General features: G+C 35.5%; 1 pseudogene; it reads left to right on the forward strand.

Annotated features, from left to right (window-relative positions):
* The first annotated feature begins 10527 nt into the window (after window positions 1-10527).
* On the forward strand, window positions 10528-12078 carry LOC120138454 (annotated as a pseudogene).
* Window positions 12079-12999: the final 921 nt, after the last annotated feature.

Raw genomic sequence — 12999 nt, forward strand, 5'->3', positions numbered from 1 at the left:
TTATACAATGATACAAATCCATAAGCCATCACGTTAAGTCGGTGCATCCATAAAACAGAACCATAGATTTCAGTGTACCACGTGTTAAAACAATAAAACAAATTATTTTCAAAATATAAGGAACACACTAGAGAATCCATATATTTTTCAGACGCATTTTGTAGTTATCAATATAGATAACACGAACTTGTGCAATTTGATCAGATTCCAGGAATAAGATCTCATTGAAGAGAATCGATTTCTAACCGATATAATCAGACATTTCTGATTGATACTTTAGAATTCCACTAAGTTTCCATGTGCATCAGGAAAACGTTCAGGAACCTTTTTACATAATAATTCTAAATTCAGATTTACTGCGAGTGATTCCATTACCCAAACAATCAGGGGTATTCAGGAATATACTTTGAATTCATAGGATTTCAGCCCAATTGTACCAATGAGGTATTCAGAATATTTTCCTTCTGCGTTACTTGCGTTTTCAAACATGACCGAATTGATTTTAGATCAAAATATGTAATCGAAGATTCAAGTCATTTACGATCTATGACTATCGATAGTATTATCAAACAACTCAAGTTACACAACTCACAGACTGATGCATGTCAACAAATCAATTCATTATCCTTCCAATGCATTCACTCTTTAATACCAAAATGCATATCAATAGATCATCCCATAATTATCGCTGAATAGATCTTCCAACGGTCTTTATTACATTTCCATGTTTCAACGATATCAGAAAATATGGACGTACTTGATTCATGTTCATAACCCATAAGGACAATTCATACAATGTTTCCAAACTCATCCAATCACCTATTTAATCCTCGGTCATTGAGGTTACTTAGTTCATTTAGTAAGCAAGTTTATCCCGATTACTTTAGAGTTTTCCAGAATAGTTCAGACATTCTGAATCTCAAATACATGTTGCACTCCCTTTCAATTCAATTTAGTCATATAATAAAGTCATTCTGGTATTCGTGGTTGATTTATCTCACGAATACCCACTTATTAGTACTGTATGCACTCTAAAGTTGAGCTGAACCAAGTACTTCCAGAATTATCATCGATCCAAATTTGAGAAACGAACAAACATTCAAGTGGTAATTATATCATTCAGGTAATGATATAGCACTAGCGTTGGTTGATCACTTAAGTTGCGTTCCATAACTTTTACTGGTAGCACAACATCCATGTTTATTTGGATTTCTTAATTAATCCAAGACATTTACTTATTCTAGGTCATAAGGGCATTTTGGTTCTCAACGTTTTATTCATTACAAAGCTTTGAGTATCATTCATTCATGAGCTTGGTGACATTCTTGAGTCATTTCCATTCCAGGGGTATTTTGGTCATTTTACAGATCCAATGTATTTCCATCATTTCCTTACGTCTGATCTTATTATTTAATTTAATCTTATCACTTACTTCAGTCCTTTCAAACAATTCTGACCAAATAACACATTCGATAAATCATTCTTCAGGTATTTACTCAATTCGGTAATTTCCAGGTTAAATGTCTTTTCAAATGTTACTAACGAATTTTCAGAAAATTTTCCATACAAAGGTAGGATCTCAACAACCAAATCAGTAATTTATCGATTTAAAAACAAATTCTCAGGTTACTCTCTCATTCAGAGTCAACTTGGACTATTTTACCTCTCAAGGGCATTTTCGTAATTTCTTAACCAGATAATTTCGGTATTAACTCTTAACAAAAAATAATATAATTTGGAGATCCTATATTAATTGCTTTCCCAAACATTCTTTGATCTTAAAATGATTCTTTAACCGACTTCTAGTATCTTGCACAAACCCTCGGGTTTAAAAACCGGTTATCCGTATTTCCTAAGCAAAACTAGCATTTCTTATGCACATATGAAATTTTACCGAATCAATATATCTTTTCAGAGTTATTAACCAACTTCCAAGGACAATTCTTGTCATCTTACAATATAAGGGTATTTTCAGAATTTTACCCTACCGGAGTATTCTCATAATTTCTCATCCAAGTACCTTTAACATTTAACCTTTGATGATATAAAATATAATTTACAAATCCATGGCCAATTTCTTTATCACAAATCACAACTTGTAATTAATTCTAACAATCTTTCAATCTCTTATATTAGTCATTCGATCCATATTCAGTTACTGAATTTCTACCACATTCATATCGAGTGTATAAATTATTCAACTCCACAAAAGTGACCAACATTATCTTATCCATGCATTTACCAATATCAACATGTTTCATAAAGCATAAAGAGGTAGTAAAGTATTACCTCGATTTCTGTGCAATACCGATCGACCATAAAAATTCCATTCGAATGCCTTTGATCTTCAATTCAACTTCAAATAATTCCTCAGATACATATCAACATAAATTATATCAGAAACGGAGCTTAATTGCGATAAATGGATCGAATCGGGTGATAAATTAGTCAAAAATAGCTTACCGGGTTCGAATTTGGCGAAATCGACTTCGGATTCGGATTCAAGACGTCGAAAGCATAAAGTATGACTTTTCGAAATTTGGAATTTTCGGTCAAAATCAAAGTCAACGGGTTTGACCGGCAATATCGAGGCCTTCGGGTCCGAATTTTGGAAAACGGATTACGGAATCGGATTTGGAACGTCGAAAACTATCAAGATAGGTATACTCGGTCGAAGTCAAAGGTCGTTTAATGCCCGGTCAAAGCTGGTCAACGTTTTGGTTAACTGTAGTCAACGTCAGTCAACGGTGGTCAACAATAAACGGCTCGATCTAGGCGGCTCGGCTTGGCTCAGCTCAAACGGCTCGGCTCAGCTCAAACGGCTCGGCTGAAACGGCTCGGCTCAGCTCAAGCGGCTCGGCTCAAACGGCTCCTCAGGCTTCCAGACGAAGCCCATTCTCAAGTGGTGGCGCGTGCGGCGCGTGAACAGTAACCCCGTGTCGGAAATTCCCGGAAAAATTCCTAAAAATTATTTTAAGCGATTTTGAGGCACTTACAAAGATCGGTTCACAATTTTGAACGGCGGAGAGCTCGATTCCAAAACGTCGGAAACTTTGATCGCTTCACCTCCTCACGCGCCGCCGTCGACGGAGACCAAGGATGACACCGACAGACTCGGAACGATGCAAGGAACGCGATGGGGGAGGTGTCGTAAACGGATTACCCGATCATCGTGAATCGATGAAAAACCAACTAAATCGAGTTATTACCGACGATACTTTCGACTGAAATTAATGACGAACGACAATGATTCACGACGAAAGGTTTGAGGGGTTTTGTTCCTCGGTTGACAACGAACACGATGGTGGTTTCGGTTCGTCGATCGGAGGTCGGACGGCGAGTAGATCGGAGTGAAAAATAGGTTGAGGGGAAGAGGAAAACTGGAATTTTCCAGAAAAATATGCGTCTGATGGGGGTTTATAATATCTCAAAAGAAAAATGGGTAACCATAAGTTTAGCCACTGAATTTTCTGCACTTTATAACATGGTCTTCCAACTTTGAAATTTTGCAATTTAATCCTCATTTTCTTCCAAAATACCAATTAAATTTACCATATTATAATTTCTTAAATTAGCCCCTAAATTGGGGTGTTACAATTCTCCCCTCCTTAAAAGAATTTCGCCCTCGAAATTCATTAATGTCACATAATTGTAGAAATGAAACTTTTATCAACTCTTCCATATCTTCGAGTAGCTTTTTATAGAAATATGGATTCTCCACTAATCCTTAACCAGTTGAGTATACATTCTTATCAGAAATCTTCCTCATTTCAATAAAAGAATCTGAACGAAAATTTTCTCGAGTAATCAATCTCAGAATTCTCCCTCAGTCCAAGTAAGTAATCAAAACAACTTTATCCTTGTGAAATCAATTCAGCCTTGGTTACGTGAATAGGCTCATAGAGCAGCAACATATCTCAATTTTATTTCTGGAGTCGAGTCAGAATTTCTCAGATGAATAACTCTCACATGGCTAAGGTACTTTACTGCGTTAAGACAGATGTTACTGGTATTCCTTTTTGTATAAGTATAGCCTTAACGGATAGAAACTTCGGTTTATTCGTTACAGATAAGGACTCAGCCCTGGAGTTCCGGCTCAGAGAGGTATGATTGCAGTCTAGGGGCATGTACTGATCAGACATTTTGACATTCGACCGGCCGGTCTATCTTGAAAAATTTTGACTTAAACCATGGCTCTGATACCACTAAATGTAACACCCCAAACCGATGCGGGTAGCCCGATCCGATTCGAGAAGTCACATTAGGGCCACCGGAGGACCCACCGTAAAAATAGCAGAAATTTAAAACTTTTATCAGAACATGTAAACTTATAAAATCATTTATCACTATTTAAAAATAAAACAGATTTCCAAACTCGTATATAAAACAAAATACAATTACATGCCCCCTAATCACAAGTACCATACTCTGCAACCACGCCGGAAGAACTCCCTTACTGAAGTCGATAGATGCACTGGTACAATGTTTTAACCTGAAAAGGTGAGTAATAGAATGAGCTTTGGAAAGCTCAGTAATACAGAACTACCAGATGATGCTACATGACATGTAGATAAATAGAAAGCCAATAATTTCCTTATTGAATCATATGTATACCAGCTTGTAGAATAATTTGGGTTCCCTTAGAAGTTCATCGAGTAGAAGCCATGAATCTCAGTTCATAAGAAACCTTTCATACAATCACGTTTCATGAGGTCAAATAGGATGTCTAGTGTGTTTCATCAATACGATAAAATCATAATAGGTACACTAATCAAATGATAGTTCAGTAAAATCCCATAAACCATATTGTAGTGGAGCTTTTTAAACTCGTATTTTAAAACCATCTTACAAAGAATTAACCTAAGGGAACATCTTAGGGCCTGAGAGCCTACCCAAGATAGATTTCGGGGCCGTGGGGCCTACCTAAGAACACATCTTAGGGCCGCAGGGCCTACCCGAGAATGATCTCAGGGCCGCAGAGCCTACCTAAGTGTCACATTAGGTCCATAAAATTTTCCAGCTTGATCAGAGCTGTACTTTACAAATATGTATCTCCAAGATACAGTTATACAATGATACAAATCCATAAGCCATCACCGTTAAGTCGGTGCATCCATAAAACAGAAACCATAGATTTCAGTGTACCACGTGTTAAAACAATAAAACAATTATTTTCAAAATATAAGGAACACACTAGAGAATCCATATATTTTTCAGACGCATTTTGTAGTTATCAATATAGATAACACGAACTTGTGCAATTTGATCAGATTCCAGGAATAAGATCTCATTGAAGAGAATCGATTTCTAACCGATATAATCAGACATTTCTGATTGATACTTTAGAATTCCACTAAGTTTCCATGTGCATCAGGAAAACGTTCAGGAACCTTTTTACATAATAATTCTAAATTCAGATTTACTGCGAGTGATTCCATTACCCAAACAATCAGGGGTATTCAGGAATATACTTTGAATTCATAGGATTTCAGCCCAATTGTACCAAATGAGGTATTCAGAATATTTTCCTTCTGCGTTACTTGCGTTTTCAAACATGACCGAATTGATTTTAGATCAAAATATGTAATCGAAGATTCAAGTCATTTACGATCTATGACTATCGATAGTATTATCAAACAACTCAAGTTACACAACTCACAGACTGATGCATGTCAACAAATCAATTCATTATCCTTCCAATGCATTCACTCTTTAATACCAAAATGCATATCAATAGATCATCCCCATAATTATCGCTGAATAGATCTTCCAACGGTCTTTATTACATTTCCATGTTTCAACGATATCAGAAAATATGGACGTACTTGATTCATGTTCATAACCCATAAGGACAATTCATACAATGTTTCCAAACTCATCCAATCACCTATTTAATCCTCGGTCATTGAGGTTACTTAGTTCATTTAGTAAGCAAGTTTATCCCGATTACTTTAGAGTTTTCCAGAATAGTTCAGACATTTCTGAATCTCAAATACATGTTGCACTCCCTTTCAATTCAATTTAGTCATATAATAAAGTCATTCTGGTATTCGTGGTTGATTTATCTCACGAATACCCACTTATTAGTACTGTATGCACTCTAAAGTTGAGCTGAACCAAGTACTTCCAGAATTATCATCGATCCAAATTTGAGAAGACGAACAAACATTCAAGTGGTAATTATATCATTCAGGTAATGATAGCACTAGCGTTGGTTGATCACTTAAGTTGCGTTCCATAACTTTTACTGGTAGCACAACATCCATGTTTATTTGGATTTCTTAATTAATCCAAGACATTTACTTATTCTAGGTCATAAGGGCATTTTGGTTCTCAACGTTTTTATATTCATTACAAAGCTTTGAGTATATCCATTCATTCATGAGCTTGGTGACATTCTTGAGTCATTTCCATTCCAGGGGTATTTTGGTCATTTACAGATCCAATGTATTTCCATCATTTCCTTACGTCTGATCTTATTATTTAATTTAATCTTATCACTTACTTCAGTCCTTTCAAACAATTCTGACCAAATAACACATTCGATAAATCATTCTTCAGGTATTTACTCAATTCGGTAATTTCCAGGTTAAATGTCTTTTCAAATGTACTAACGAATTTTCAGAAAATTTTCCATACAAAGGTAGGATCTCAACAACCAAATCAGTAATTTATCGATTTAAAAACAAATTCTCAGGTTACTCTCTCATTCAGAGTCAACTTGGACTATTTTACCTCTCAAGGGCATTTTCGTAATTTCTTAACCAGATAATTTCGGTATTAACTCTTAACAAAAAATAATATAATTTGGAGATCCTATATTAATTGCTTTCCCAAACATTCTTTGATCTTAAAATGATTCTTTAACCGACTTCTAGTATCTTGCACAAACCCTCGGGTTTAAAACCGGTTATCCGTATTTCCTAAGCAAAACTAGCATTTCTTATGCACATATGAAATTTTACCGAATCAATATATCTTTCAGAGTTATTAACCAACTTCCAAGGACAATTCTTGTCATCTTACAATATAAGGGTATTTTCAGAATTTTACCCTACCGGAGTATTCTCATAATTTCTCATCCAAGTACCTTTAACATTTAACCTTTGATGATATAAAATATAATTTACAAATCCATGGCCAATTTCTTTATCACAAATCACAACTTGTAATTTAATTCTAACAATCTTTCAATCTCTTATATTAGTCATTCGATCCATATTCAGTTACTGAATTTCTACCACATTCATATCGAGTGTATAAATTATTCAACTCCACAAAAGTGACCAACATTATCTTATCCATGCATTTACCAATATCAACATGTTTCATAAAGCATAAAGAGGTAGTAAAGTATTACCTCGATTTCTGTGCAATACCGATCGACCATAAAAATTCCATTCGAATGCCTTTGATCTTCAATTCAACTTCAAATAATTCCTCAGATACATATCAACATAAATTATATCAGAAACGGAGCTTAATTGCGATAAATGGATCGAATCGGGTGATAAATTAGTCAAAAATAGCTTACCGGGTTCGAATTTGGCGAAATCGACTTCGGATTCGGATTCAAGACGTCGAAAGCATAAAGTATGACTTTTCGAAAATTTGGAATTTTCGGTCAAAATCAAAGTCAACGGGTTTGACCGGCAATATCGAGGCCTTCGGGTCCGAATTTTGGAAAACGGATTACGGAATCGGATTTGGAACGTCGAAAACTATCAAGATAGGTATACTCGGTCGAAGTCAAATGTCGTTTAATGCCCGGTCAAAGCTGGTCAACGTTTTGGTTAACTGTAGTCAACGTCAGTCAACGGTGGTCAACAATAAACGGCTCGATCTAGGCGGCTCGGCTTGGCTCAGCTCAAACGGCTCGGCTCAGCTCAAACGGCTCGGCTGAAACGGCTCGGCTCAGCTCAAGCGGCTCGGCTCAAACGGCTCCTCAGGCTTCCAGACGAAGCCCATTCTCAAGTGGTGGCGCGTGCGGCGCGTGAACAGTAACCCCGTGTCGGAAAATTCCCGGAAAAATTCCTAAAAATTATTTTAAGCGATTTTGAGGCACTTACAAAGATCGGTTCACAATTTTGAACGGCGGAGAGCTCGATTCCAAAACGTCGGAAACTTGATCGCTTCACCTCCTCACGCGCGCCGTCGACGGAGACCAAGGATGACACCGACAGACTCGGAACGATGCAAGGAACGCGATGGTGCGGGAGGTGTCGTAAACGGATTACCCGATCATCGTGAATCGATGAAAAACCAACTAAAATCGAGTTATTACCGACGATACTTTCGACTGAAATTAATGACGAACGACAATGATTCACGACGAAAGGTTTGAGGGGTTTTGATCCTCGGTTGACAACGAACACGATGGTGGTTTCGGTTCGTCGATCGGAGGTCGGACGGCGAGTAGATCGGAGTTGAAAAATAGGTTGAGGGAAGAGGAAAACTGGAATTTTCCAGAAAAATATGCGTCTGATGGGGGTTTATAATATCTCAAAAGAAAAATGGGTAAACCATAAGTTTAGCCACTGAATTTTCTGCACTTTATAACATGGTCTTCCAACTTTGAAATTTTGCAATTTAATCCTCATTTTCTTCCAAAATACCAATTAAATTTACCATATTATAATTTCTTAAAATTTAGCCCCTAAATTGGGGTGTTACAATCGACACTGTTCACCATATTCATACTATTTCCTTCAATTTAACCTTATAGTATCAGCACTGTTCTTCCAGTACCGATACCCTTACCCAGATTTTACTTATTTCACTTCGTATTTTACCCAAATTTCACCTAAATCTCTTACTCTTACCTCCATTCAAGTCCTTAAACTCAACCACAAAACTTGTATCCATTAATCCTCTTTAACATCTCAAAATTCTCCATGAAACACTTAAAACTAAGAATCATACCAAATCTTCAAACATGTTCTTAATCATTTCTAAGACTTCAATTGCCTTAATTTGACCCTTGACAAGTCAAATATTTCATTAAAAACCCAATTACCAATCAATCCCATCAAATCCCTTAAAAACTTATTTCACCAATTTATCATTAATTCACTAATCTCTTAGTTTTATTCATCCTTAAGATTTCCTTAAGCTTCTATATCACTCAAAGCTTCAAAACAACCCAAACATAAAATAAAATAACCAACTTGAAACTTATCTTACCTTAGCAATAGAGGTTACGGTGAAGAAAAGAAGAAGAAAACCAAGCTTCCATATTTTTCTTCCTTTCCTTTATCCTCACATGCTAAATATCTCTTAAAAATGAATTTTAAATTTATTTCTGCTAAAAGACCATAATGCCCTTCTCTTCTTCAATCTTTGATAACAAGTTCTAAACAAAAATTCAAAATCAGTCCTTGAACTTTTTAATTAATTCAAATTAAACCACCAAATTTTAATCCTTATATTTCGGTCAATGACCCGATGCTTGGGGTATTACATCAGTGGTTGAAGCAGTCAGTACAAACTAACATGTTGCCATGTTGCAGCCAAGGCTTCTAATCAGCTTCAGTTGGTGCAGTAATAAGGCACGTTGTATTATAAATAAAAGAGAAGGATTTCTACTATAGCAAGAAGGGCAGCAGCCATTCCATTAGTGGAAGATGGTAACCTTAAAAAGGTTTAAATCTGACCCCACGAATTAGTTGTTTCGTGGCTATCTTTTTGTCGTTTGTCTTGGAGTTGTCCTTGAAGAATGAACAATATGATTTGTAAATGCAAGTTGGCCATGTGGTCAATGCATTATCTAAGGCTTCAAAGTTGAAACTGAACATGACATGGAATCAACGCCTTCCAATATTATCATGCATGATCCTTTTTTTAGTTACCTGTACAAGCTAATAAAAATGCGCATTTGTAGCATCCACGTCTCAGAAACCTAGCTTACTATACATCTATCCATATACAACCTGTAGTTAGTTCAAAATTATGTTTTGACTTGATTTCTAATAATCTTGACGTTGTGAATGAAATATGCTAAGTTAGAAGAGTTAACTTCATAATAAGCCTCAGCAATACTCAATCCGGATACTGTGGTTAATCAAAAATAAATAAATTAGGTCCCAGTTTCTTAAATTGTTTGCTCTTTAGGTATCACAACTCACAAGCAATGCAAGCTCATTTTTTTTAATGATTAAACTTGAAAACTTCAGATCCTAGCTAAGGGTCTTTATAATCCCATCTAATGTTTTCGTCATTACTTGCTAATTATGAACCCTAAAACCATGATGAAGCTAAAAGCCTTTGGTTAATTGGTTCATGAATGATCAGAATATTCATAATTTGCCAAAAACTAATATTTCCAGTCTGTCAGTAGTAAACTATCGTAAAAAGTCTAAAATTTGAATAATATGAGCCAGAAACAATTTGCATAATATTTATAACCCTTCTTCTGTTTTTGTTTATATTGTCATCTTTATCTAAACAAAGAATTAACCTCCCTCTTATTATTCCTATAAATAACCTTAGGAACTCATCAACCTCGTTTCATCGAGTTCCAAAACATGGCTAGGATATCTTTCTTCTTGTTTTCTTGTTCATAATAGTAGCTTACGCATTTATCAATGGCTCTGAAGCAAAGGAGAAGGTTGGGATATATGAGCTGAAGAAAGGTGATATGTCTGTTAAATTCATCAACTGTGGAGCAACTATTGTTTCCGTGATCCTCCCTGACAAATATGGTTAGTTCTCTTAAACTCTAGCACTTCCATTTTCTCTCCGAAACTTGAGAACTTCAAGTTGTAACCAGTGGAGAACTCTTTTTAAAGTTTTGGTTTTTATTAATAATCACTTATTTCAAGAGTATTTATTTTTTTGGGTGATATTGTTCTGGGATATGATTCAGTCAAGGAGTACATGGAAAATCTTAGGAGAGATTTTCATCATGTTCATCCGTGTTTGTCCTCTTTTCATACAGAAGAATTGTTTTTTTTTTTTTTTTTTTTTTGCAGAATGATACATCGTATATTGGTTCCATTGTTGGAAGGGTTGCTAACAGAATAGCAGGGGCTCAGTTCACTTTGAACGGACTCCATTACAAATTGGTCCCCAATGAAGGCAAAAACATGCTTCATGGTACATTAATCCTTCATTTTTCATCTTAATTACTCACGTTTAGCAATGTTTTTAATTTTCTCTCTTTAAAATCATTATCATTAGGTGGTCTTGTTGGATTTAGTGATGTTGTGTGGAAAGTTAAGATGTACAAGAAAGATGGCTATGCTCCTTCCATTGTGTTTGCATATCACAGCTACGATGGTGAAGAAGGTCAGTCCACTTCCTTTTTCCCATCCAAACTTTCAATTCATCAATTATATTAATCATCTATGATATTATCATCCTATTACTTCGTTTTGTTTAAAAAAAATCTTATAATTCATTTCTTTGTATAATTCATAGGATTTCCTGGTGCACTGGAGGTAACTGTGTCCTACACCCTTCATCCAGGCAACAGGCTGATAATTGTCAAGATGAAAGCTAAAGCTCTAAACAAGGCCACACCAGTGAACCTAGTCCAACACACGTATTGGAATCTCGTCAACCACAACAGTGGCGACATCTATCAGAACAAGTCCAGATATTCGCTTCAAGCTACACTCCGGTCGACAGCCAACTCATTCCGACAGGCGAAATCGCCACCGTAAAAGGAACACCTTATGATTTCCTCAAACCCCACATTGTGGGAAGCCGAATCAACAAACTTACAAAGGGATACGACATCAACTATGTCATTGATGGTGTTCCTGGAAAGCTGAAGAAAACTGCCATGGCTAAAGATAATAAATCTGGGAGAGTGATGGAGCTGTTTACCAATCAACCTGGTGTTCAGTTTATTCAGCTAAGTTCCTGAAAGACGTGAAAGGGAAAGGTGGATATGTTTATCAACCCTTTGGAGCTTTGTGTTTGGAGACTCGAGCTTTTCCAGATTCTGTTAATCATCCAAACTTTCCTTCCACTATTATTCATCCTGGAAAAGATTATAAGCATGTTATGGTGTTCATGTTTTCGATTTCATCTTAGAGAAAAAACAAGGATCCTGTTTTTTGAAGTTTTTCTTGTGTTTGTTGAATCTCGTGAAACTTGTATTACACGTTTTAACTATAATAATTTGATTCTCAAGGAGGGGATAATAAACTAGTTTAGAATAACTAATTTTGTGATTTATTTCTTAAACAAGTTATTGTTTACAGCATTTCTTTGTAGCAACACTATTTAGGCGGGAGTTAAGGTGTAAATGAACCGAACTTGAACTAACAAAATTATGTTTGTATTTGTTTGTTTATATTTGAAGGTGTTCATGTTTGATTCATGTTCATGTTCGTTTATTTATTTTTGAAGGTGTTCATGTTTGTTTATTTATTGTTCACGAACATGCTCATTTAATGTTTGTGAATGTGTTCGTTTGTATGTTTATGAATATGTTCCTTTAGCGTTCACGAACATGTTCGTTTATCGTTCGTTTATATGTTCAATTTTTAGTTTTAACCTTTTATCTACAAGAAAAAGAAAATAGTAAAATTACACCACTAATGCTTAAACTCCTTAAAATCTACAATTTAAATTTTAACTTTTACCATGTGTTCAATTTAATCTCTACCTTCACCAATATTTAAAATGTAAAAAAATAAAAGGAAAAGGAGAACCGGGTAAACGAGCTTGTCTGTGAACATAAGCGAACCGGACACACTTCTACTTGTGTTCATTCGTTTATTAATTGTACATAAAAGAATTTATTCATATTCATTTATTTAACTTCACAAATGAACATAAATGAACACTATACGAACGATTCACAAACAATTTACTTAACATTCTATTCATTTACACCCTTATACAGAACTTCCATACTGGAAAAGTGGTAAAATCAATATTGGGCACGATTTTCACATTGTAAAAGCCTAAGAGTCAAAAGGGATTATGAATATTCTACATAACATTAACTATTTGCTTCTGAATCTGAAAGAGAATTGACGGGATTAC

This window comes from Hibiscus syriacus, unplaced genomic scaffold (assembly GCF_006381635.1).
Source record: "Hibiscus syriacus cultivar Baekdansim isolate YM2019G1 unplaced genomic scaffold, ASM638163v2 tig00110692_pilon, whole genome shotgun sequence".
NCBI classification, from domain to species: domain Eukaryota; kingdom Viridiplantae; phylum Streptophyta; class Magnoliopsida; order Malvales; family Malvaceae; genus Hibiscus; species Hibiscus syriacus.